General features: G+C 34.3%; 1 protein-coding gene across 1 annotated transcript in view; it reads right to left on the reverse strand.

Moving 5' to 3' along the window:
* LOC137633317 (sodium/mannose cotransporter SLC5A10-like) overlaps positions 1–26,060 on the reverse strand; it is a 197,107-nt gene that overhangs the window by 116,905 nt on the left and 54,142 nt on the right. The gene's annotated exons all lie outside the window — the stretch shown is intronic.

The following is a 26,060-nucleotide window of genomic DNA, read 5'->3' on the forward strand; positions in this document are numbered from 1 at the left end:
TTTGCTTTCTCAATAAGTATATATGGAGAAGCAATGATTTAATTTGGCTTCTGACATTACAAGAGACAGTTATCCCGAGAACTTTTAAGACAGAAAACGGACATTGTTCACCACATCGGTTTCTCCCGATCGATAAGGAAGTTGAGGTAACAACACACCCTTTTATCGAGTGGATAGGGATGAGATTTTATATTTTGATACTTGGAATGAAAATTGATGGTTTAAAAAAAAAAAAACCTTAAACGAAAATACAATCTTAATTGGTTAAAAGTAATACAACGGAAACCTAATTTAAATTCAAACAATTAAGGCGGCTTTAACAGTGGTTTACTTTGCAAGTATCACAATGAAGGAATAATGATTCATCTTCGAATATAAAGATAAAGAAAAATAAATTATATTCGTATTGATAGAACTCGTCTCACATCTTCGCGATTAAATTTAATAACAAATAGTCAAACTGGAATTCTTAGATCATCGATTATAATTATACACACACACACACACACACACATATATATATATATATATATATATATATATATATATATATATATATATATATATATATATATATATATATATATATATGTGTGTGTGTGTGTGTGTGTGTGTGTGTGTGTGTGTAACAACAACAAATGCAGCCGTTTCTAGTCCACTAAAGAACAAATGACTCAAACATGTCTTTCTTCGTGCAAGGGGTTTGGCCAGTTTTCACAAACACGCAGGCCAGTGAAGATTGGCGGAAGTAGGAGACTTTTGATTAATCGCTCACAGCAAACCAACCTAGTATGGATGTCTCTGACTAGTAAAGCAATGCACAAATCCTTTTAACCACGTTAAGGTCGGTCTCTCTCTCTCTCTCTCTCTCTCTCTCTCTCTCTCTGTATATATATATATATATATATATATATATATATATATATATATATATATATATATATATATGAAATGTTTATATATAGTGTATATCATATATAAATGTTGTATATAACATATAGATAAATTATATATATATATATACATATATATATATATATATATATATATATATATATATATATATATATATATATATATATATATATTACATCTAATATAGTGTATAAATATACACCTGAGAGAGAGAGAGAGAGAGAGAGAGAGAGAGAGAGAGAGAGAGAGAGAGAGAGAGAGAGAGAGAGACTTTTGAACAGCTGAATCATAAAACACTGGTCAGGAGAAACCCAACACACCAATCTCTTTGTTTTCCTAAACAAAGCTTATGAGATCAGCCTAACATCCGGGCTCGTTAACACCGTTCATCACACATATGTAGGGCACACGTTTTCACCCTTCTTGATGCCATTTCATTTTCTCACTACTAATCACGCATAATTTCACTAATTTATCGTCTTCCTTTCCCTAGACCGAACCAATTCCAAATGGTCAACTTTTTTTATCAATCCATCTATCTATCTATCTATCTATCTATATATATATATATATATATATATATGTATATGTATATATATATGTATATATATATATCATATATATACAGTATATATACATATATATAAATACATAAATAAATAAATAAATAAATATATATAAAAATTATATATAAATATAAATATAAATAAATATATATATAAACATATATAAATATATATATATATATAAATATATATAAATATATGAATATATATATTAATATATATATATATATAAATATATATATATATATATATATAAATATATATATATATATATATATATATATATAAATATATATAAATATATATATATTTATATATATATATATATATATATATATATATATATGTATGTATATATAATATTAAATTTTCCTTTCATGTACAGTTGGACACAGGAGTCCGTGGCACACATAGCTCTGAAGAAGGGCACCCGGTCACACCCTTATTTCGCGGCTAAATGATTGATTAATTTTGAGTTTTCTTTCTAGTAACCAAACAGGTAGTGTAGGAAGAGATGACAAAGGTGATGGACGAGGCTAAACACTGGAACTCGATACGCAGTAAGGGTGCGGCTAGGTGCACTTTTTCAGAGAGGTGTACTCGGAATTCCTGCGTTCCACTGTACGTTTATACCTTCTCATTTTTATTCACTCACTAAAGCCTATAAATAAAATAATTAATCCACGTAATATTGAACTTGGAGAGAAAAAAAAAAAAAAAAAAAAAAAAAAAAAAAAAAAAAAAAAAAACATTCTAATATTACCGACATCACAAAATACTTGAAACTAACCCCCTAGTCTCCCCCCCCCCCTGAAACCAGATATATATTTTCTAAGTATGAAGAACCAAGAAAGGCGTTTTACCAATAACATTCTTACACAATTATACATCCGATTATATTACGGAGTAAGCTGGTAAGCAAATAGGTAAGCACAGGCAGTAGCCTGCATGTGGGATTCTCCTGTTAAATCTAGCACTGTGCAGTTAATCTGAAAGACTCAAAATTGCTTGGAAAGGTAGAAAAGCAGCCCATTCATATTAGCAAAATGACCTATGGTTGAAGCTACGATGCAAACAGGTAAGATTATTCGATTTACTAGCATTCATGGGAAAAAATATGAAAAAAAAACACAATAACTGCAGTTACATACGGAAAACTTTTATAACTAGTGTACGGGACCCGTCAAAATGACGGCTTAAATCTTCAGATAGCTATGTACACACGCAAACGTATCCCCTCTCACCAGGGTATGACTTTTCCCTCTAGTCATCCCCCTACCCGAGGGACGAGGAGAGACTAACGTTATACGTCTGGCAATGCCGCTGGATGTGACCGGAAAGAAAGATTATATAAATATATATATATATATATATATATATATATATATATATATATATATATATATATATATATATATATATATATATATATATATGCGTGTGTGTGTATATATATATATATAGATATAAATACACACACTTGCTCTTTATTATACAGGGGAGTGTCTTTGAAAAGATAGAATAGGCACAGTAATGAGCCAAATGTTTAGGAATACCCGTAAGGTGCATAGAATGTACGTCTATACGTCTGATCTTTACAACGTGCATAAAGATCACATACTAAGGTCTATTGCATAAGTCCACCTTAGTTAGGCGACAACCCTTTACACTAAAAATCCATTAGCAGTGCATAGGCAATGAACGTTTGCCAAGTTTTGGAATGATCCTAATCAGGTAGTTGAATCTGTGGCACCTCAAAAGTTCAAACTTATAGGGAGTGTTTTTTATTGTTGAACAGGCTGACATGAGTATCTTTTTATAGTTTATATATGAAAGATCTATTTTAATGTTGCTATTGTTTTTTTTTTAAATAATTTTATGTAGTTTATTCATTTCTTTATTTCCTCTCCTCACTGGGCTATGTTAACCTGTTGAAGCATTTAGCTTATAGCTCCTGCTTTTCTAACTAGGGATGTAGCTTAGCTAATAATAATAATAATAATAATAATAATAATAATGATAATAATAACAACAACAACAAAGACAATAGAATATAATACCACTAAGCGTTATCATTATTATTGTTATTCGTTGTTAAGGTCACATTATCTTCGCGGTATCTTTTGTTTCAAGAGACTAATTATCATGCCACTAGAGGCCAGCCATGCAAGCTAACTTGCCTTCCTTTGGGTGAAAGGTCATCATCATCATCATCATCATCATCTCCTCCTACGCCTATTGACGCAAAGGGCCTCGGTTAGATTGCGCCAGTCGTCTCTACCTTGAACTTTTAATTCAATATTTCCCCATTCATCATCTCCTACTTCACGCTTCATAGTCCGCAGCCATGTAGGCTTGGGTCTTCCAACTCTTCTAGTGCTGGAGCCCAGCTGAACATTTGGTGAACTAATCTCCCCTGGGGAGCGCGAAGAGCATGTCCAAACCATCTCCATCTACCCCTTATCATGATCTCATCCACATATGGGACTCAAGTAATCTCTCTTATAGTTTCATTTCTAACCCTGTCCTGCCATTCAACTCCCAATATCCTTCTGAGGGCTTTGTTCTCAAATCTACTAAATCTAATGGAGATTGTTTCATTGTCATATCATGACTCATGCCCATACAGTAACACAGGCCATCAGCACAACAGAAACTATTCCCCTGATGCAAAGTAGTACATCTGACCAACAGCAGCTTTTATTGAATGTAGTCAATCTCTCCCTTCTACAACAATGTCCATTATTATTATTACTAGTATGCGCGACCCGTCAAAAATGAATGCTGAATATTTAGATATGCTATTAGCCCAGGGGGTCCAATATGGAAAATAGCCCAGTGAGAAAAGGAAACAAGGAAAAATAAAATATTTTAAGAACAGTAACAACATTACAATAAATATTTTCTATATGAACTTTAAAAACTCAACAAAACAAGAGGAAGAGAAATAAGAATGAATAGTGAGCCTGAGTGTAACCTCAAGCAAGAGAACTCTACCCCCAAGACAGTGGACATAGTACCGAGGCTATGGCACTACAAGACTAGAGAACTAAGGTTTGATTTTGGAGTGTCCTTCTCCTAGAAGAGCTGCTTACTATAGCTAAAGAGTCTCTTCTACCCTTACCAAGAAGAAAGTGGCCACTGAACAATTACAGTGCAGTAGTTAACCCCTTGAGAGTAGAAAATTTGTTTGGTAATTTCAGTGTTGCCAGGTGTATAAGGACAGAAGAGAATCTATAAATATTAGGCCAGACTATTCGGTGTATGCGTAGGCAAATGGGAAAGTGAACCGTAACCAGAGAGAAGGATCCATTGTCGTACTGTCTGGCCAGTCAAAGGGCCCCATAACTCTCCAGCGATAGTATCTCAACGGGTGGCTGGTGCCCTGGCTAACCTACTACCTACAAAAGAGAGTCCACTCTTCTCTTCGTAAGTTTGACACCGTTATACTCCCATTTCAAGGCTACCAAGTCACTTTGATTATGGATATCAGTGTTATCTAATGCATCACGACCTTCGGAACGAAATCCACGCAATTCTTCTCTTGTTAACAGTTATAAAAGTCCAAGATAGTGCGCTGATTCTGCAGTAATCACCTCAAGAGTCAACTTTCATGAATAATCACATTGGCCAGACATGATCTCAACCAGCATGGTTTTTTTTTTTTTTTTTTTTCCCATATAAACAATGGAGGATGGATTTGTACCATAGGAACGGTAGGAAAGGAGAGGCTATTTTCTTGAGGTTACGTTTTACATCGTTCCACGATCTTCTAACAATGGCGAATTAGATCACAAGCTGACTTAAAATACAGCATAACTCGCGCTTTAAGGTTTAAAGTCCACTCATGAATGGCAGAGACAAGGGACAGTGGCAATACCCTGGTTAATCGGATAATTCCCTAGACACTGACCATATATACATATGATCAGCGCCCAAGCCCCTCTCCAGCCAAGTTAGGACCATGGAGGACAAGGCAATGGCTACTGTTGACTCAGCAGGCAGATCTATAGGCTCCCCAAAACCCCATCCTTAGCTCACAAGGATGATGAGGTTGCGGACACTACAAGAAACTATCATGGAGCTTGAGTGGGACTCGAACCCTGTCCAGGAAATCGCTAGGCAGGGATGTTTTTAATATGCCACCACAAATAGCTTTTTATTTCTAAAATGATAAACTTGGTAAAAAACTTGTAAAATCCTCAAAGGAACTTGAACAATGACAAAGTGCATTTTATCAACAACTATAAATTTACCAAAAGTCAATCTAGGCATTAAACATTATGTCAAAGTGATCAAACAGTTTTCAAGTTACTATGTTAAAGATTCTATTAATTATAATACTTATTCCTCTTGAATATACGTAATTCCACCTTTATAAAAACAAAGGCAGAACTAATAAGAAAGAATTAAAGATAAAAAAAAACTTTCATTATGCTAGGACACATGGCCAAATCTAATCTCCAACTAATCTAAAGAGTACGGCATTTGTCAAAGGGTTTTGTAACTTGTCAAAACGTGGACTTTGGCTACAAGATAATAAACAAAACAATGCCCTACTCTACGTGGCAAAACGTGTCTGAACTCAGCTGTTGAAATGCAGTTCAATCTTTCAACGACAGAGGGAGATCAAGTCTAAATTTATTCTAATTTCTGTTCATCATTGGAGGTTTCTCTCTATAAACATTACCAAAAACTAATTATTCTTAAACTTTATCTTGCAGATACATGAAATATCGATCAATAGTTTTAGTGATTCTTCTACAAAAGAGTCACAGTTAAATATTCTTAAACTTTATTTTGCAGATACATAGAATATCGATCAATAGTTTTAGTGATTCTTCTACAAAAGAGTCACAGTTAAATATTCTTAAACTTTATCTTGCAGATACATAGAATATCGATCAATAGTTTTAGTGATTCTTCTACAAAAGAATCACAGTTAAATATTCTTAAACTCAATTTTGCAGATACATGAAATATCGATCAATAGTTTTAGTGATTCTTCTACAAAAGAGTCACAGTTAAATATTCTTAAACTTTATCTTGCAGATACATGAAATATCGATCAACAGTTTTAGTGATTCTTCTACAAAAGAGTCACAGTTAAATATTCTTAAACTTTATCTTGCAGATACATGAAATATCGATCAATAGTTTTAGTGATTCTTCTACAAAAGAGTCACAGTTAAATATTCTTAAACTTTATCTTGCAGATACATGAAATATCGATCAATAGTTTTTGTGATTCTTCTACAAAAGAGTCACAGTTAAATATTCTTAAACTTTATTTTGCAGATACATAGAATATCGATCAACAGTTTTAGTGATTCTTCTACAAAAGAGTCACAGTTAAATATTCTTAAACTTTATCTTGCAGATACATGAAATATCGATCAATAGTTTTAGTGATTCTTCTACAAAAGAATCACAGTTAAATATTCTTAAACTCAATTTTGCAGATACATGAAATATCGATCAATAGTTTTAGTGATTCTTCTACAAAAGAATCACAGTTAAATATTCTTAAACTCAATTTTGCAGATACATGAAATATCGATCAATAGTTTTAGTGATTCTTCTACAAAAGAGTCACAGTTAAATATTCTTAAACTTTATCTTGCAGATACATAGAATATCGATCAGTAGTTTTTGTGATTCTACTACAAAAGAGTCACAGTTGAATCTAACGTTCCAGGGACCACGTCTCGCTCCTTGTCTGATTACTGCTGTAATCAGGAAATACGTTAGACAATTACTACGAGGCCTAAAGTAACACTTCTATGAGAATGACACTCTAAGATCACACCATTGTTCTCTGGTCTTGGATAATGCCATAGCCTCCGTACCATGGTCTTTCACTGTCTCGATTAGAGTTCTTCTGCTTGAAGTTACACTTAGGCACACTATTCTATCTTATTCTCTTGTTTTTTTTTTTAAAGTTTTTATAGTTAATATATGAAATATTTATTTTAATGTTGTTACTGTTCTTAAGATATCTTATATTAATTGTTAATTACTTTTCTTATGGCTTCCTTATTCCCTTTCCTCACTGGGCTATTTTCCCTTTTGGAGCCCTCGGGCTTATAGCATTCTGCTTTTCCATCTAGGGTTGTAGCTTAGCAAGTAATAATAATAATAATAATAATAATAATAATAATAATAAATGGAGCGCCATGGCCTAATAATTCATATATTTGACCGCCACTTGTTCATCAGATTACGCATCTTAGTTGAACTCTAAATCGTTGTAATTGGCTCTTTGACATGATGCAGAGATAGCTTGACTTACTTTCCTTTAAGGGCTGCAATATGTGGTCCTGTACAGCAGGGGAACCCTACTCTCTACATGACCTCCACGGTCGTTTTATGATGTTCATTCGGGAGCATTTAACATTTCATAATGCATATTGTTCGCTTACTGTTTCGTCATCACTGTCAAAACACTCGTAGAAAAGAAAGTCTTCATGTTCCCCTTGAAAGCCTTATCTTCAATTATTCGGATGTTGATTTTATTGCTGATAAAATCCATTACTGTTCTAGAGCTAACAACAATTACGGTTTTATTGACAAAACCATTACGGTTCTAGTAAAAAAACACAAAACAATTACAGTTCTAGTGTCAAATCAACCATGGTTCTAGTGCCGATACAATTACTGTACTAGTGCCACAGCAGTTACTGTTTTGGTGTCAAAACAATAACTGTTCTGGTTCCAAAGCAATTACGGTTCTATTGCCGAAGAGATAAGGGTTCTTGTGCCAAAACCATTACAGTTTTAGTGCTATAACAATTACGGTTCTAGTGCAAAAACAATTACGGTTCTAGTTAAAAAAAAAAAGATTCTAGTGCAAAAACAAATGCGGTTCTAGTACAAAACCAATTACGGTTCTAGTTAAAAAAAAATAATCATGATTCTAGTGCAAAAACAAATACGGTTCTAGTGCCAAAACAACTACCTAAAGTCATTGCTGATATTTTATTGCTGATAAAATAAATTGCTGTTCTAGTGCCAAAACCATAATAAATAAAATTTTCAAATATGACTACTCGTTCAACCATGCACTTGTGCTATTTTCATAATCAATCGTCTGATGTTGAGCAAACAGCAAATATGTCTTGCCTCTAAAAGAGTTATTCTTCTTTAAAGGCCCGGTTCATCCCTAAATTGATAAACAATGAATTATAGCGATTTTTTTCTCATGCATCACTAGTAGTATTGTATGGGTTTTTCCTCAATTGATTTATATTTCTAATATCCACTTTCACAAGATGGGTTAAAAAAAAAAAATCTAATACTTATCATTTCTATTAGTTCAAGAACCTGTTGATCGTTTTCATAATTTCGAGTTGTTTGTTTTTAATACGCTGACCTTAGCAACCCTTTTATTTTATCGAAGTATGACCTTGCTTTTTGTTATCTGTTGTTGGAACTAAGAAAGATAACATTGGCAATTGATAATGCATCATTTACTTAATGCATACTAATCACTTGTTTACTTAAAATAAAAGTAGGACTTGGCGATAACGAGATATATTTCACCTTCATCTAAAGGTTTAAAGGTCGCTCATAAATGGCACAGGCAAGGGACAGTGACATTGCCCTACCAAGCAGGACAATGCCCCAGACACTGACCATATTACATATGATCAGCGCCCAAGACCCCAAGCCACCAAAGCTAGGATCAATGGCTGCTGATGACTCACCAAATAGACCTATACGCTACCCCCTCCTCCTTAGCCCACAAGGATGGTGAGGTTGCAACGGCCAAAGAAACTAACGAGTCTGGGGGGGACTCTAACCCCAGTCAGGCGTTCACCAGTCAGGGACATTACCACATCGACCACCACAATCCTAAATATATTCCAGAAACTTATCATTATCAGCCAAGCTACAACCCTAATTAGAAAAACAGGATGGTCTAAGGCCAAGAGCTCCAACAGGGAAAATAACCCATGAGGAAAAGAAATAAGAAATAAATAAACTACATGAGTAGAAATGAATAATTAATATCAAATATTTTAAGATCAGTAACAACGTTATAATAGATCTGTCATATATAAGATATAATGAGAGACTTACGCCAACCTGTTCAACATAAAAATATTCGCTGCAAGTTTGAACTTCAGTTTTGAAACAAAAATGTATATATATATATATATATATATATATATATATATATATATATATATATATATATATATATATATATATATATATATATCATATATATATACATATGTGTATATATATATATATATATATATATATATATATATAAAATGTATATTGAATAAAATTTATAATTTCTATTAATACTTATGAAGTATGATATATGAATATAAAGTCACATAACTTAAGTTCATCTCTTTATTATTCTTACTTTGGTCAAGCATATAACTGCATCAGAAACAAGATCCCGTTCCTACAAAACGCTGACTTATCTACAAGTGCTCACTCTACTGTAAGGGCAAAATTACGTAGCATAGGCGGCATGTACTCAATTATGAGTGACCTAAATTTCATCAACTTGCGTAGTAAATTACCTAGTAGTAACATCAAGGTGCAGAAACACTATCGGAGCAAATGATACGACAAACCTAGAGATAATATGATCAGCCTTCATGTTACTCTGGCACAATCATCTCTGCTCCTATAGTCCATTTCTTTTATCGAGGCAGATTTGCACCGACTCGCAGCGGTGCCCTTTTAGCTCGGAAAAGTTTCCTGATCGCTGATTGGTTAGAATTATCTCGTCCAACCAATCAGAGATCAGGAAACTTTTCAGAGCTAAAAGGGCACCGCTACGAGTCTGTGCAAATCTGCATCGCTAAAAGAAATTGACTATAGAAGCAGACTGGTATCATCTGTGACTACGTCAACAAAGATTCATCAACATTCAGGGATTTCTCTCATGCTTTCAGACAGGATGAATATTAAGTAATTTTTATACAAATAAATTTACTTATGACGAAAGTAAAGAAAGTTATTGGGTCCTTTGACTGGCCAGTCAGCACTAAATTGGATCCCTCTCTCTCTGTGGTTACGGCTCATTTCACATTTGCCTACATATACACAGAATAGTCATGCCTATTCTTTACACATTCTCCTCTTTCCACACACATTTGATAACACTGAACTTACCTAACAATTCTTCTTCTCTCAAGAGGTTAACTACTCCACTAAAATTGTTCAGTGGCTAATTTCCTCATGTTAAGGGTACAATAGACTCTTTAGCTATGGTAAGCAGCTCTTTAAGAGAAAGACACTCCAAAATCAAACCATTGTTCTCTAGTCTTGGGTAGTGCCATAGCCTCTGTACCATGGCCTTCCACTGTCTTGGGTTAGAGATCTCTTACTTGAGGGTACATTTGGGCACACTATTCTACCTTGTTTCTCTTCTTCTTGTTATTTTAAATGTTTTATAGATAATTAAATAGATAATTCTATATACAGATAGATATATACATGTATGTGTATATATGCATACATACTATACATACTATACATGCATACATACTATACATACTATACATACATATATATATATATATGTATATATATACTGTATATATATACATACATACATACATATATTCAAGTGTGTATATGTATATAAATACATACATACATACATACATAGATATATGCATGTATATATATATATATATATAGATAGATAAATAGATAGATAGATAGATTGATATATGCATGTATATATATATATATATATATATATATATACAGTATATACAGTATACATACATACATACATACATACATACATACATACATACATATATTGACAGATAAATAGATAGATAGATATAGCCATGCATATGTATGTGTATATATATGTGTATATATACATACATACATATATATATATATATATATATATATATATATATATATATATATATATTTCTTTCCTGTCACGCTGACGGTCAACCACTCGGAAAACAACAGTCTCCCATAAATTGCCCAAACTAGCATGTTGGAGTAAGGAAAGGGGGATGGGGGTGGGTAGGATTGAATATATGAGTATGTGCATATCCATCTAAATCTTCAGACGTTTCTTTTGACGGGTTGCGTATACTAGTATAAGAATAAATATTACTCTGACCAAAATCTGCATAGCACTAGAAAACTTCGTCGTTGAGCCATTGGCGTGACTTTGTTCTCATATCTCTCTTTCGTTATCGATAAAATGAACTTCAAACGGACTCTGCCCGAGAGACGTGTAAGTGTAGATCTAAAATATTCATGAAGAAATGCATAATGTACCCCATTATGCGTTTCCAGTTTGGCCAGGGTACCAGCCACCCGTTGAGATACTACCGCTAGAGCTATGGGGTCTTTTAACTGGCTAGACAGTACTACATTGGATCCTTCTCTCTGGTTACGGTTCATTTTCCCTTTTCCTCCACACACACACACACACACACACACACTCACTGAATAGTCTAGCCTATTCTTTAAATATTCTTCTCTGTCCTCATACACCTGATAACACAAATTACTAAACAATCTTTCTTCACCCAAGAGGTTAACTACTGCACTGTCATTGTTCAGTGGCCACTTTCCTTTTGGTAAAGGTAGCAGGGACTCATTAACTATGGTAAGCAGCTCTTCATGGAGAAGGAGACTCCAAAATCAAACCATTGTTCTCTAGTCTTGGGTAGTGCCATAGCCTCTGTACCATGATCCTCCACAGTCTTGGGTTAGAGTTCTCTTGTTTGAGGGTACACTCGAGCACACTATTCTGTCTTATTTCCCTTCCTCTTGTTTTGTTAAAGTTTTTATAGCTTATATAGGAGATATTTATTTTAATGTTACTCATCTTAAAATATTTTATTTGCCTTTACTTTCCTCACTGGGCTATTTTCCCTGTTGGAGCCGCTAGCTTAGCAAGTAATAATAATAATAATAATAATAATAATAATAATAATAATAATAATAATAATAAATTTATGAAATCTGTATTTTTATTTGATTTCTTTCCTCATATTTGCGATGCGAAATACGTGATGTACTTAAAAGACTTTAAAAGGATTTTTTTGTCGAAATAATTTCTTTGCCATTATTATTATTATTATTATTATTATTATTATTATTACTAACCAAGTTACAACCCTAGTAAGAAAAGAAAGGTACTATAAGCCCAATGGCTCCAACAGGAAAAAATAGCCCAGAGAGGAAAGGAAACAAGGAAATAAATAAACAATACACGAAGTAATGAAAAATTAAAACAAAATATTTTAAAAAACATTAGCAACATTAAATCTGATAATTCATATAACTATAAAAATACTCATATCAGCCTGTTCAACATCAAACATTTGCTGCAACTTTGAACTTATGAAGTTCTACTGATTCAACCACCCGATTAGGAAGATCATTCCACAACTTGGTCACAGCTGGAATAAAACATCTAGAATACTCTGTAGTATTGAGCCTCATGATGGAGAAGGCCTGACAATAAGTCTGTATTTGTACTTGATTTATTATTATTATTATTATTATTATTATTATTATTATTACTTGCTAAGCCACAACCCTAGTTGGAAAAGCAGGATGCTATAACCCCAGGGGCCCCAACAGAGAAAATAGCCCAGTGAGGAAAGGAAACAAGGAAAAATAAAATATTTTAAGAACCGTAACAACATTGAAATAAATATTACCTACGTAAACTATAAAAACTTCAACAAAACAAGAGGAAGAGAAATAAGAGAGGAGAATGTGCTCAAGTGTACCCTCAAGCAAGAGAACTCTAACCCAAGACAGTAGAAGACCATGGTGCAGAGGCTGTCACTACCCAAGACTTCGTGAAACAACATGGCATAACAAACAAAAAACCCAACTCTACCACATGACACTCCCACAATGCACCTGCAATCGTATCATCTAATTGAGAGTAACAGCGAGGTCGAGAGATTGATCGTTGAGATTGAGATTTTTCGTTTGTTAAACAACTGCCTCGAGTACGACTTGAAAACGGGCACCTACGATGCACCCGAGGCTAACTCAAGGACGACGTCAGATCTACAGATAAAACTATAATTTTTCAATCAGGATTCCCAACAATGCCCGAGACACAGTTTATAGAGTTTGGCAACTACTCCTGTCATGATAATGGCCTTCAAAACGCCTAGTGTTTTATTGGCAATTTAAATGTACTGTGGCGTATTATTATTATTATTATTATTATTACTTTCTAAACTACAACCCTAGTTGGAAAAGCAGGATGCAATAGGCCCAAAGGGCTCCAACAGGGAAAATAGCCCAGTGAGGAAAGGAAACAAGCAAGAATAAAATTTTTAAGAAGAGTAACAACATCAAAATAAATAAATAAATAAATAAATAAAATTCCGCTTAAAGTGTGTATATAACAAATCGTGTGGGTCTTGTTAAAATAGAAGCAAATTTTCAAAGCAAGAGAATATAAACCAATTGCCGCTGCTGCTCCAGTCCAGGCCAGTTTCTGCTGTTTCAAGTGATAATAGCGAAGGACACGGCGTGATAAACAACGCATATTGTTCACGAATTTTCTATACTTTTTTCCGTTCTATTTTTTTTTTCTTATAAAAGTTCTTGTTGCTGTCTCACAGGATTTTTTATACAGGAGAGGGGGTTCCCAGCCCCCTCGTCCCGTCCCTTTTAGTCGCCTCTTACGACACGCAGGGATAACGTTGGCGCTATTCTAATTGTTTTATGCCCCCGCGGCTACCCCCCCAAATTGGGGGAAGTGCCTTTGGTATATGTATGTATGTATAAAAGTTCTTCAGCATGAAAAAGCCTTTGATACTGTGCACCGAACAATTAATGGAGAGTCCTGCGTTATCATGGAATTCCTCTTAAATATGTAAATTTGATTACGTCTGTTCATGAGCATAGCAAATGCAAAGTTAATGGAGTCTTATCAAATGAATTTCCTGTGAACAGCGGAGTACTCCAAGTGAATGTGTTGTCACCTATGTTGTCTATCCTCCTCATGGATTTTGTTATGCGTAGAACAGTCGGAGATGGTGGAGAGGGATTGGACTGGATTTGTGATAGGAATTTAGCAGACCTAGAGTATGCTGATGATGCTGTCCTTGTTAACAGAACACCACATGATTTGCAATGCTTGCTTACCAGAATGTATGAAATATCGCACGAGGTTGGGCAGAAGATAAATAGAAGGAAGACAGAGATGATGAGAAATATCATTGGAAGGATAAAGGATTAATGAGGTAGAATCAATTAAGTATTTAGGAACTATGATCTCCAATACAGGGTATTTGGAATTAGAGTTTAATGAAAGGTTGAAAAAAGCAAATCATATAATGGCTAGGTTAAGTAAAATTTGGAAATCAAATCGCCTGAAATTACATATAAAAATCAGACTATATATCAGTATAGCGAGACCAGTGTTACTCTATGGACATGAGTCATGGTATGGCAATGAAACAATCTTCAATAAATTTAGTTGATTTGAGAACAAAAGCCCTCAGAAGGATATTGGGAGTTAAATGGCAGGACAGGATTAGAAATGAAACTATAAGAGAGATTACTCGAGTGTCATATGTGGATAAGATCATGATGAGGCGTAGATGGAGAGGGTTTGGGCATGCTCTTCGAACTCTACAAGAGAGATTAGTTCACCAAACGTTCAGTTGGGCTCCACAAGGCTCTAGAAAGTTGGAAAACCCAAACCTACATGGCTGCAGACTATGAAGAGCAAAGTAGAAGATGATAAATGGAGAAGCATTGAATTAAAAGCTCAAGATAGAGACGATTGGTGAAATCTAACCAAGGCCCTTTGCGTCAATAGGTGTAGGAGGAGATGATGATGATCTTCAGTATATTCTCAAATAGTCACTTCAGATTCATCACTATTTGTATCTATTTCCTATAGTTTCCAGTTGAAAAAAAGTCTTGTACCTTCGGCGTGACCTCTCATAACAAATCTTTTGGGTAAACTGGCTAACGGGCCAACACTATTTAATACATCCTACGGCTGTCACACATCAGGAATTTAAATGGGTGCTCTTTCAATATGTGATCTACCGAGCTTTTTTTTTTTTATACCAATATGTGATCTACCGAGCTGGTTTTTTTATTTTATTTATTTATTTCTTTGTTTTTTTGCTCACAAATTACAAAAAGCATCACTGCTCCCATGTAATGGCATGCGGTACATATGGAGCTGCGCTCGCCCGCCCAGTTGGTCTTTATTTCGGGGGCATTTTTTTAAAGCTTCTATTGGTTTTTTATCCACACGATCTGATATACTCGTAGATCACATGCCATAAATAACAAATCACTGTCATAGATTGGTAGATTGCAGACTTTCGGTCGATCACATATTGGAGGAGCACCTTTAAATGTCCCAGTGAAGAGGCCTTGTCCACGCTCTAATCTCTGTGGCCATCCCTTTGTCTCAATAACAAGTTAAGGTATTTAACTCCAGAATGGGTTTCAAATGGAAGACTTATTTTATCACGTTACAATGAAACAGGTAAGAGTTATTGTCGAATTAAGCGTGCGTTTATATGTAAGATAAAATGAGATTGAGATGTTTCATCTAATTGTACACTGGCCACATTCAACATGGAGAGAAAAAAAAAAAACTAACACATCGGTTTTTTATTTATAGGAAATATATTAGAACTTTGTGTAGATGGTGATATGTGTTGAAAATGAAGCACAATTAAATTGACATAAAATCTACATTAAAGTGAACAAGTTCATCGGGACTTCCAGTTCGTCTAGTAACGTTCAGAAGTTGGCAATACAGTGGTTTTGTTCTTACAAACTACAAAGTCTCCCAGGTCTCTCCAACACTCCCATTTTGCAAAATCTCCAAGGATCAACTTCAGCATCAGAAAATACTACGCCAGTGGCCAAGAATACCACAAAACAAAAGGTAGAAAAAAAAAAAACATTGTGCCATGCAAATGTTAAGACCACAACAAAAGAAATGTACCTTTTTATAAATTAAATTGTGGCTAAACAGAGCTTAACATTACTCTTACTAACACTTAACTTTCTTAACTATTCCCTACCGTGGTTAGTTAGCTAACTTCCCTCATTCTTCTTTCACCCACCTTTCCTAGTGTCTAAAAAATGAATGCTGATACTGTTATTACAGAAGTTATTAGCCCACCAACAACAGTCACATAAGCCTGTCAGTCCGTCTGTCTTTCCATATGTCCTTGTCCTTTCGTATGTTTGGTTTCCATGTAGGGCTTGTCACTGTAATTCTTTGTATAAAATCAGAATAATTTCGAACTTAAGGAAAATCGTCAATTGGAGATCACCCTTACTCGTCCCTATTATTGCAATTCCTCTGCTGTGAGAATTGCGATCAAACTTCGTACAATGATACGTCAGTGACCCTTATATTCTCTATACATTAGATATGTGGTGGTCTGGTGGTAGCGTACTTGCCTGGTGATTGCCTGATTGGGTTCGAGTCCCGCTCAAACTCTTTAGTTCCTTTAGGCGCTGCACCCTTACTGTCCTTGTGAGCTAAGGATGGGGGGTTTGGGGGAGTCTATAGGTCTATCTGCTGTGTCATCAGCAGCCATTGCCTAGGCCCCCTTGGTCCTAGCTTGGGTGGAGAGGGGACTTGGGCGCTGATCATGAGCGGCTTTTAAACCTTTAAACAATAAATGCAGCCATTTCTAGTCCACTGCAGGACAAAGGCATCAGGCATGTCCGTTTGGCTATTTCAATCACAACGCTGGCCACTACGGATTGATGATGGTGGAAGGCGTTAGTCGGATCGCTCACATCAAGTCAATTTAGTATTGGTGGCCCTGACTAGTACAGCTTTGCTGATCATGGCAATACGCAAACCCTTTCACAACGTTAAGGTGTCCCCACTCAAAAAGGGTAGTATGCAATCGTCAGCATACATTTATATTTGAGTGTGTATGACAGTAGTTGCCACCATTATTATTATTATTATTATTATTATAATTTTTATTGCCTAATCTACAACCCTAGTTTGAAAAAAAAGGATGGTACAAGCCCAGGGGTCCCAACAGGGAAAACAGCCCAGTGAGGAAAGGAAACAAGGAAAAATAAATCATTTTCAGAACAGTAACATTAAAATGGTTCCCATATGAACCATAAAAAACTTTAACAAATAAAGAGGAAGAGAAATTAGGTACAATAGTGTGCCCAAGTATACTCTCAAGAAAGAGAACTCTAGCCCAAGACAGTGGAAGACCATGGTACAGAGACTATGGCACTACCCAAGATTAAAGAACAATGGTTTGATTTTGAAGTGTCCTTCTCCATCACCATAATTTACTCTGTACAGACTTCGATAAATTAGAAAACATAGTTAAATATTCATTAGCTATTGAACCGCTTAGCTCTCACTAACAAAAACCAGACAAAAAAAAAAAAATTTTTGTTCAATCTACTTTGACATTGAAACTGCCCTGTTCAGCCATATTCTTTTGGTCAGTGTAAGAATATAAACAGAATTTGTGAATGTTTGTTGTTATACATAATGTATTAGCAAAGCAGAAGAGTATAGTAACATTGTCCTTGAAAAGCTCGTAAATCATAAGCATCATGAACACAGTGATATTAATTATTAATCCCAATTCCAGAGACAACTGAGAGAGAGAGAGAGAGAGAGAGAGAGAGAGAGAGAGAGAGAGAGAGAGAGAGAGAGAGAGAGAGAGAGAACTTTATAACGCGGTGTTTGCATTCTCCCTAATTTGAATTTATCCATATGATAATTTATTATCAATGAAGCAGCGCTCTACATCCTGTAAATCTAAATAAACGTCGATATTTTCCAAATTCATGTTCAGGCTTTAGAACCTTTTTCTATCATAATTTACCAGTGTTAACATAAAAGAATGATATATATGGAATCTCATAGCACAGTAGAACATAAATACACAAAGAGAAGTTATAAAGTACTATGATAAATAGCAAACTATGCTCCATTAATCTTCCTGGTTGTGAACAGGCTCCTCTGGCACTACTCCCTATATGCAGAGTATGACAAACCACAATGCAAGGCATTTATATACACGGGAAAGCTTATGATTCTGTTAAAACTTCAGCAGTAATGAAAGCCCTTAAAAGAAAAGGAATAGATAAATCTTATGTTAGAACACTATACTGGGAGTACAGCAATTCTGATACTACATAAAGATAGTAAGAAAATTCCACTTGAGAAAGGAGTTAGACAGGGAGACCCTAAGCTACAACCCTAGTTGGAAAAGAAGGATATTATAAGCTCAGAGGCCCCAACGGGGAAAAAAGCCCAGTGAGGAAACGATACAAAGAAAAATGAAATATTTTAAGAACAGTAACAACATTAAAATAAATGTTTCCTATTTAAACTATAAAAACTTTAAAAAAAAAGAAGAAGCGATATTAGATAAAATAGTGTGCCCGAGTGTACCCTCAAGCAAGAGAACTCTAGTACAGAGGCTATGGCACTACCCAAGACTATAGAGTACAATGATTTGATTTTGGAGTGTCCTTCTCCTAGAAATCTGCTTACCATAGTTAAAAAGTCTCCTCTACCCTTACCAAGAGGAAAGTAGGCACTGAACAAGTATACAGTGAAGTAGTTAACCCCTTGGGTGAAGAGGAATTGTTAGGTAATCTCAGTATTCCCAGGTGTATGAAGACAGAGGAGAATCTGTAAAGAATAGGCCAGACTATTCGGTGTATGTGTAAGCAAAGGGAAAGTGAATCGTGACCAGAGAGAAGGATTCTATGTAGTACTGTCTGGCCAGTCAAAGGACCCCATAACTCTCTAGCGGTAGTATCTCAACGGGTGGCTGGACATTATATATATATATATATATATATATATATATATATATATATATATATATAAGTATATATATATATATATATATATATATATATATATATATAAGTATATATATATATATATATATATATATATATATATATATACTTATATATATATACTTATATATATATATATATATAAGTATATATATAAGTATATATATATATATATATATATATATATATATATATACTTATATATATATATATATATATATATATATTCATCTATTTCCGGTCAGGCTCAGTAGCAGTGCCAGACAAATAACTACTTGGTCTCTCCCGCTCCTCAGGTAGTGGGGAGAAGGTCATTCCATAGAGAGAGGGGTTGTAGTTAGGAAAGGGGGAAGGGGTAAGAAGGGTTGAATCTGTGTGTGAGTGTGTGTGCTTGGCTATCTAAATATTTAGCCGTCATTTTCACGGGTCGCGTACACTAGTTTCTGAATATTTGCTGATAATATGAACTGTTTTAGTGTTTGGGACAAGTCAACAGTATAACAATTGTCCATGGACTGCAAGGTCCTTGAATAAGCCGTTTATACAGCACATTACAGTACAACACAGTATATCTTACTTGGAAATCTACAGGGTGTCCCAAAATGATGTATACACTTTGGATTGTTACAACTGGTTCAATTTATTGATATTAATGTGGAAAACAGATTTTGTTTCTAACTTTCTTAAATTGCCCCATGTATCCTCACTTTTTCACAGTGCATTGTTTCTCTTCTGTGAATCTGTTTTCCACGTTAATATCAATAAATTGAACAAGTTGTAACAATCCAAAGAGTGTATTCATTATTTTGGGACACCCTGTATTGTTCAATTAAGCAAGCAATATATTTTAAAGAAATTTCTTTTCTTAATTGCCTTGTTACTTAGCCTGAAATCTTAACAAATGCCTTGTTGGTTATTTCAGTTTTATAGCAGCAACGCTATCAATCTCAGAACATAAACTATAATTTCTTAAGAGTTCTTTCAAGTGACTGAAGTACCGAAAATTAATGGGTTTTAGATATGAACGCGTCAATCAGAAGCCGACTGTGACCTTGATATGCATGTTCAGAGTTCAATGTCCATTTTGACGATAGATTAAAGCTTGCCAACTTACGAATGTTCGTGACAGTAGCTATTCAAGTTCCTATAAGACCTGCTTTAAGATTTAGTCGTTCTTTGTGTCTTGCTTTCCGAGTAATTTCACAATTTCTATTTAGCCTTATCGGAAGGCTGTCATGAAAGATAGCGTGATTTGAACCTTTCACAAAAAAAAAAAAAATCATAATTCTTTTATTTTATAATAGGTAATGATGCCATTGAAAAAAAAATAAAAAAAATTCCAAAGCAAAATTTTCATATTTTTTTTTCTCATTTTACAATAGCAAGTGGTGTTTGGAAAAAAAAAAGTTTCATAAAGGTGGGAGGGTGTTTATCTTATTGATATATAAGCTTTAGATAAGCTTTTTTATGTCTAAAGGAAACTTTATTCGATCACTGGTAAAGTAGAAGTTTGATTGTAGTCAAACTCAAATATAGGTTTTACGAAGAACCAATCTCAATTGGGAATTACAAAGGTTGTTTTGTATCAAAAGAATTTTTGAGGTGGTTCTAATGCTATCGGCTATTTTAAGTTTCCCGTATCGCAATTCTGAGGTTATCGTTCATAATTGGAATTCAAGAAATTAAAAATCTGTCAAATAAAGATATGAACCAATTGGCTGTCAGACGTTTAAACCAAAGTAACACAATCAAAATTACCAGATTTGCGGAAGAAAACTGAGGAACCATCCCAAGGAAAATCAAGAGCACAAACACACAAAAAGAAAAATCAGTACTATTGTTTGTCCTAAACCACAATACACTAAAATAATCTTATAAAAAAAAAAAAAAAATCCAGTAGGTGAAAAAATAAGCCTATCCAATTTATAGGCTGAGCTTTAGTCGACCCCGTCTTCGATTCAATTAAATAACATTCCAGAATTTGTGGCCGATGTGGTAACGTCCCTGACTGATGAACACCAGACTGGGGTTCGAGTCCCGCCCAAACTCGTTTGTTTCTTTGGTCGCTGCAATCTCACCATTCTTGTGAGCTAAGGATGGTGGTTTGGGGGCGCCTAGAGGTCTATATGCCGAGTCATCAGCAGACATTGCATGGCCCTCCTTAGTCCTAGCTTGGTTGGAGAGGGAGGTTGGGGGCTATATACATACATACATACATACATACATATATATATATATATATATATATATATATATATATATATATATATATATATATGTATATATACATATATATATATATTATATATATATTATATATATATATATATATATATATATATATATATATATATATATATATATATATATATATATATATATATTATATATTATATATTATATATATATATATATATGTATATATATATATATATATATATATATATATATATATATATATATATATATATATGAACAGTCTCTAGAGCATTGTCATGCTTGATAGGGCAATGTCACTGTCCCTTGCCCCGGCCATTCATGAGCAGCCTTTAAATCTTTAAACTCAAACAAGAAACCAGTCTAACAAATAATCTTTGAATACCTCCTCAACTTGAATCTTTTAAGGATTCTGCTTTTGCATGAACGAAAATGCTTTAATGATTAGCAGAATCCGTCAATTGCAAACAGCTTTCGCAAGGAATGTGGCTTCTGTAACAAGCCGTAGCTTACTTAAACATAACTGATCCTTCGATGAATAGCAAATTACGCAAACGAGGTGGTTCATTTAATGTGTAATTGCTTACACAAACAAGATTAATCATTTATCATTTAGTATCTATAGTACATCTAATGGGTCCTTTAATAAATCATTATCATCATCATCATCATCATCATCTCCTCCTCCTACGACTATCGACACAAAGGGCCTAGGTTAGATTTTGCCACTTGCCTCTATCTTGAGCTTTAGATTTCGCCAGTCGTCTCTATCTTTAGATTTCGCCAGTCGTCTCTATCTTTAGATTTCGCCAGTCGTCTCTATCTCGAACTTGTAAAGCAATACTTCTCCATTCATCATCTACTTCACGCTTCATAGTCCTCAGCCATGTAGGCCTGGGGCCTCCAACTCTTCTAGTGCCTTTAATAAATAGCCGCTTAGAAAACAAGATGACTCCTTCGATACTGCAAACCTTATGCAAAAAAAAAAAATGTCTTGTTTGATAATTAGCAGCTTATGTAAAAATATCTCTTTGGCAAGTACCAGATTAAGCAAAGAAGATTGCTCTTTAAATAAGTAGCACCTTATGCAGAAAAGATGAATTCATCAATAAGTAGTTTATGCGAACAGAAGAAGTCATTTTATAATTAACAGCTTATGCTAACAAGATGGGTCCTGGCATGTATAAGTAGCAGCTTAAGTGAATTAATTTAGAAGGGTCCTTCAATAACTGGAAGCTTACAACACCACTTCAAAATGAGCTCATTTAACAGTTAGCAGTTCAAGCAAACAAAGTTTTTTTTTTTTTTTTTTTTTTTTTTTTTCATAAGTAGCTCATTTATCCTGTTGCAGTTCAGGCAAACAAGATGGGTCCTTTTAGAGGCAACAGCTTACGCAAGAAAAATGGCTCCTTTAACAATTAGAAGCTTATGCAAAAAGGTGGTTCCTTTAACAAGTATTATCTTAAGCAAACAAAATGGCTAATTTTAGTTTCTCCAAACAAGATGGCTACTTTTAGCTTCTGCAAACAAGATGGCTACTGTTAGTTTCTGCAAACAAGATGGCTACTTTTAGCTTCTGCAAACAAGATGGCTACTGTTAGTTTCTGCAAACAAGATGGCTACTTTTAGCTTCTGCAAACAAGATGGCTACTTTTAGCTTCTGCAAACAAGATGGCTACTTTTAGCTTCTGCAAACAAGATGGCTACTTTTGGCTTCTGTAAACAAGATGGCTACTTTTAGCTTCTGCAAACAAGATGGCTACTTTTAGCATCTGCAAACAAGATGGCTACTTTTAGCTTCTGCAAACAAGATGGCTACTTTTAGCTTCTGTAAACAAGATGGCTCACTTTTGGCTTCTGTAAACAAGATGGCTACTTTATTAATTAACAGCTTATGCAAAAATCATGGCTCCTTTAACAATTACCTGTTCATACAAACTAAATGGCCATTTCGATAATTAGCTGCTTACGCAAACAAAATTACCCTTTCTATAAGTATCAGCTTATGCAAACAATATGATTCCTTTAATAAGAACCAGCTTAGACAAATAAAATGGCATTTTCAACAATTAACAGTTTATGTAAGAAAAAAATGCCTTCTTTAATAACCAGCAGATTATGTAAACAGGATGGCACTCTTGAAGTAAACAAGAAGGCTCTTAACATTGAGCACTGCAATCAAGATGGCTTCTTTAACAGTTTGCTGCTTAAACAAAAACGATAGATCCTTTGACAAGTAGCGGATTAAAAGACGACCCTTTTATAAAGGGCAGCTAATAACAATGGCGTACACCATCAATATGACGCCTTCGATAAGTAGTTGAATATGGAAGCATGACAACTTATTTAATATCTAATACAGAGTAGCTTACGCAAATAGTTACTCCCTTCATAATTAGTGCCTTGCGCAAACAAGATCACTATAAGAAAAACCAATTAATGGCACAACGTAGCTGAAACGTAAATGTACGCCATTTCTACAATTATTGATTTCTATGGCATTAAGTAGAGAACTTATTCCTTGCTAATTACCAAGTGTCAATTTTTGTACTACATTATATTTCTCATTAACACATGTCTCGTTTCATATTTTATATATGAGGGATCATTCTTAAAATCGTTACCGTTATTAGATTATATTCCTTTAAAAATTTTCGTAAATAATTTAGCTTATTTGCTATTTTTCTATTATCCTTTCCACATCGGGATGTTTTCCCTGTTGTAGTCTTTGGGCTTGTGGCATTCTGCATCTCCAACTATGGTCGTAGCTTGGCTAGTAAAAACTAATAATAATACGACTAGTAAATGTAAATAATATTTTACAGCCCCATTCATACTTTATGTAATACGTTTGGTATCAACGTGAGGTCAGGGTAGTAGTAGTAGTAGTAGTAGTAGTAGTAGTAGTAGTAGTAGTAGTAGTAGTCAAGCTACAACCCTAGTTGGAAAACAGAGATGCTATAGGCCCAAGGGCTCCAATAGGGAAAAATAGCCCAGTGAGGAAAGGAAATAAGGAAATAAATAAATGATGAGAATAAATTAACAATAAATCATTCTAAAAACAGTGACAACGTCAAAACAGATATGTCCTATATAAACTATTAACAACGTCAAAAACAGATATGTCTTATATAAACTATAAAAAGACTCATGTCAGCCTGGTCAACATAAAAATATTTGCTCCAACTTTGAACTTTTGAAGTTCTACTGATTCAACTACCCGATTAGGAAGATCATTCCACAACTTGGTAACAGCTGGGATAAAACTTCTAGAATACTGTGTAGTATTGAGCCTCATGATGGAGACGGCTTGGCTATTAGAATTAACTGCCTGCCTGGTATTACGAACAGAATAGAATTGTCCAGGAAGATATGAATGTAAAGGATGGTCAGAGTTATGAAAAATCTTATGCAACATCATAATGAACTAATTGAACGACGGTGCCAAAGATTAATATCTAGATCAGGAATAAGAAATTTAATAGACCGTAAGTTTCTGTCCAACAAATTAAGATGAGAATCAGTAGCTGAACACCAGACAGGAGAACACTACTCAAAACCGGGTAGAATGAAAGAATTAAAACACTTCTTCAGAATAGATTGATCACCGAAAATCTTGTAAGACTTTCTCAATAAGCCAATTTTTTGTGCAATTGAAGAAGACACAGACCTAATGTGTTTCTCAAAAGTAAATTTGCTGTCGAGAATCACACCTAAAATTTCAAAAGAGTCATACAAATTTAAAGAAAATTTTTAGTAGTAGTAGTAGTAGTAGTAGGTACACGCTTGCCTGAACTACTGTAAACTTACAAGGTGCTGCGTTGATATAGAATTCTGAAAGCATACGTCCCTTGGGTAAGGAGAACTGGCGTACTCAAGACAAGGATAGGAATTAACAAGGAATTACCTAACTGTTCGAATGTTCAATGTCACGATACTTTTAATAATGAAATCTACACGATAAAACTATCAAGATATCATAACACTACAATATATAGTTTTCGAATTTTTAAAAAATATTGGATAATAAAAAAAATATTAAGATCTCTGCATCTCGCATTTATTATTATTATTATTATTATTATTAAATGCTAAGCTACAACCCTAGTTGGAAAAACAGGATGCTATAAGCCCAGGGGCCCCAACAGGGAAAATAGCCCAGTGTGTAAATGAAAAAAAAAGGAAAAATAAAATATTTTACGAATAGTAACAACATTATAATAAATATTTCCTATATAAACTAAAAAAAATTAACAAAGCAAGAGGAAGAGAAACTAGATAGAACAGTCTGTCCGAGTGTACCCTCAAGCAAGAGAACTCTAACCCAAGACAGTGGAAGACCATGGTACAGAAGCTATGGCACTACCCAAGACTAGAGAACAATGGTTTGATTTCCTGGAAGAGCTGCTTACCATAGCTAAAAGTCTCTTCTACCCTTACCAAGAGGAAAGTAGACACTACACAATTACAGGGCAGTAGTTAACCACTTGGGTGAAAAAGAATTGTTTGGTAATCTCAGTG

Source organism: Palaemon carinicauda, chromosome 42, assembly GCF_036898095.1.
Source record: "Palaemon carinicauda isolate YSFRI2023 chromosome 42, ASM3689809v2, whole genome shotgun sequence".
Classification (NCBI taxonomy): Eukaryota; Metazoa; Arthropoda; class Malacostraca; order Decapoda; family Palaemonidae; genus Palaemon; species Palaemon carinicauda.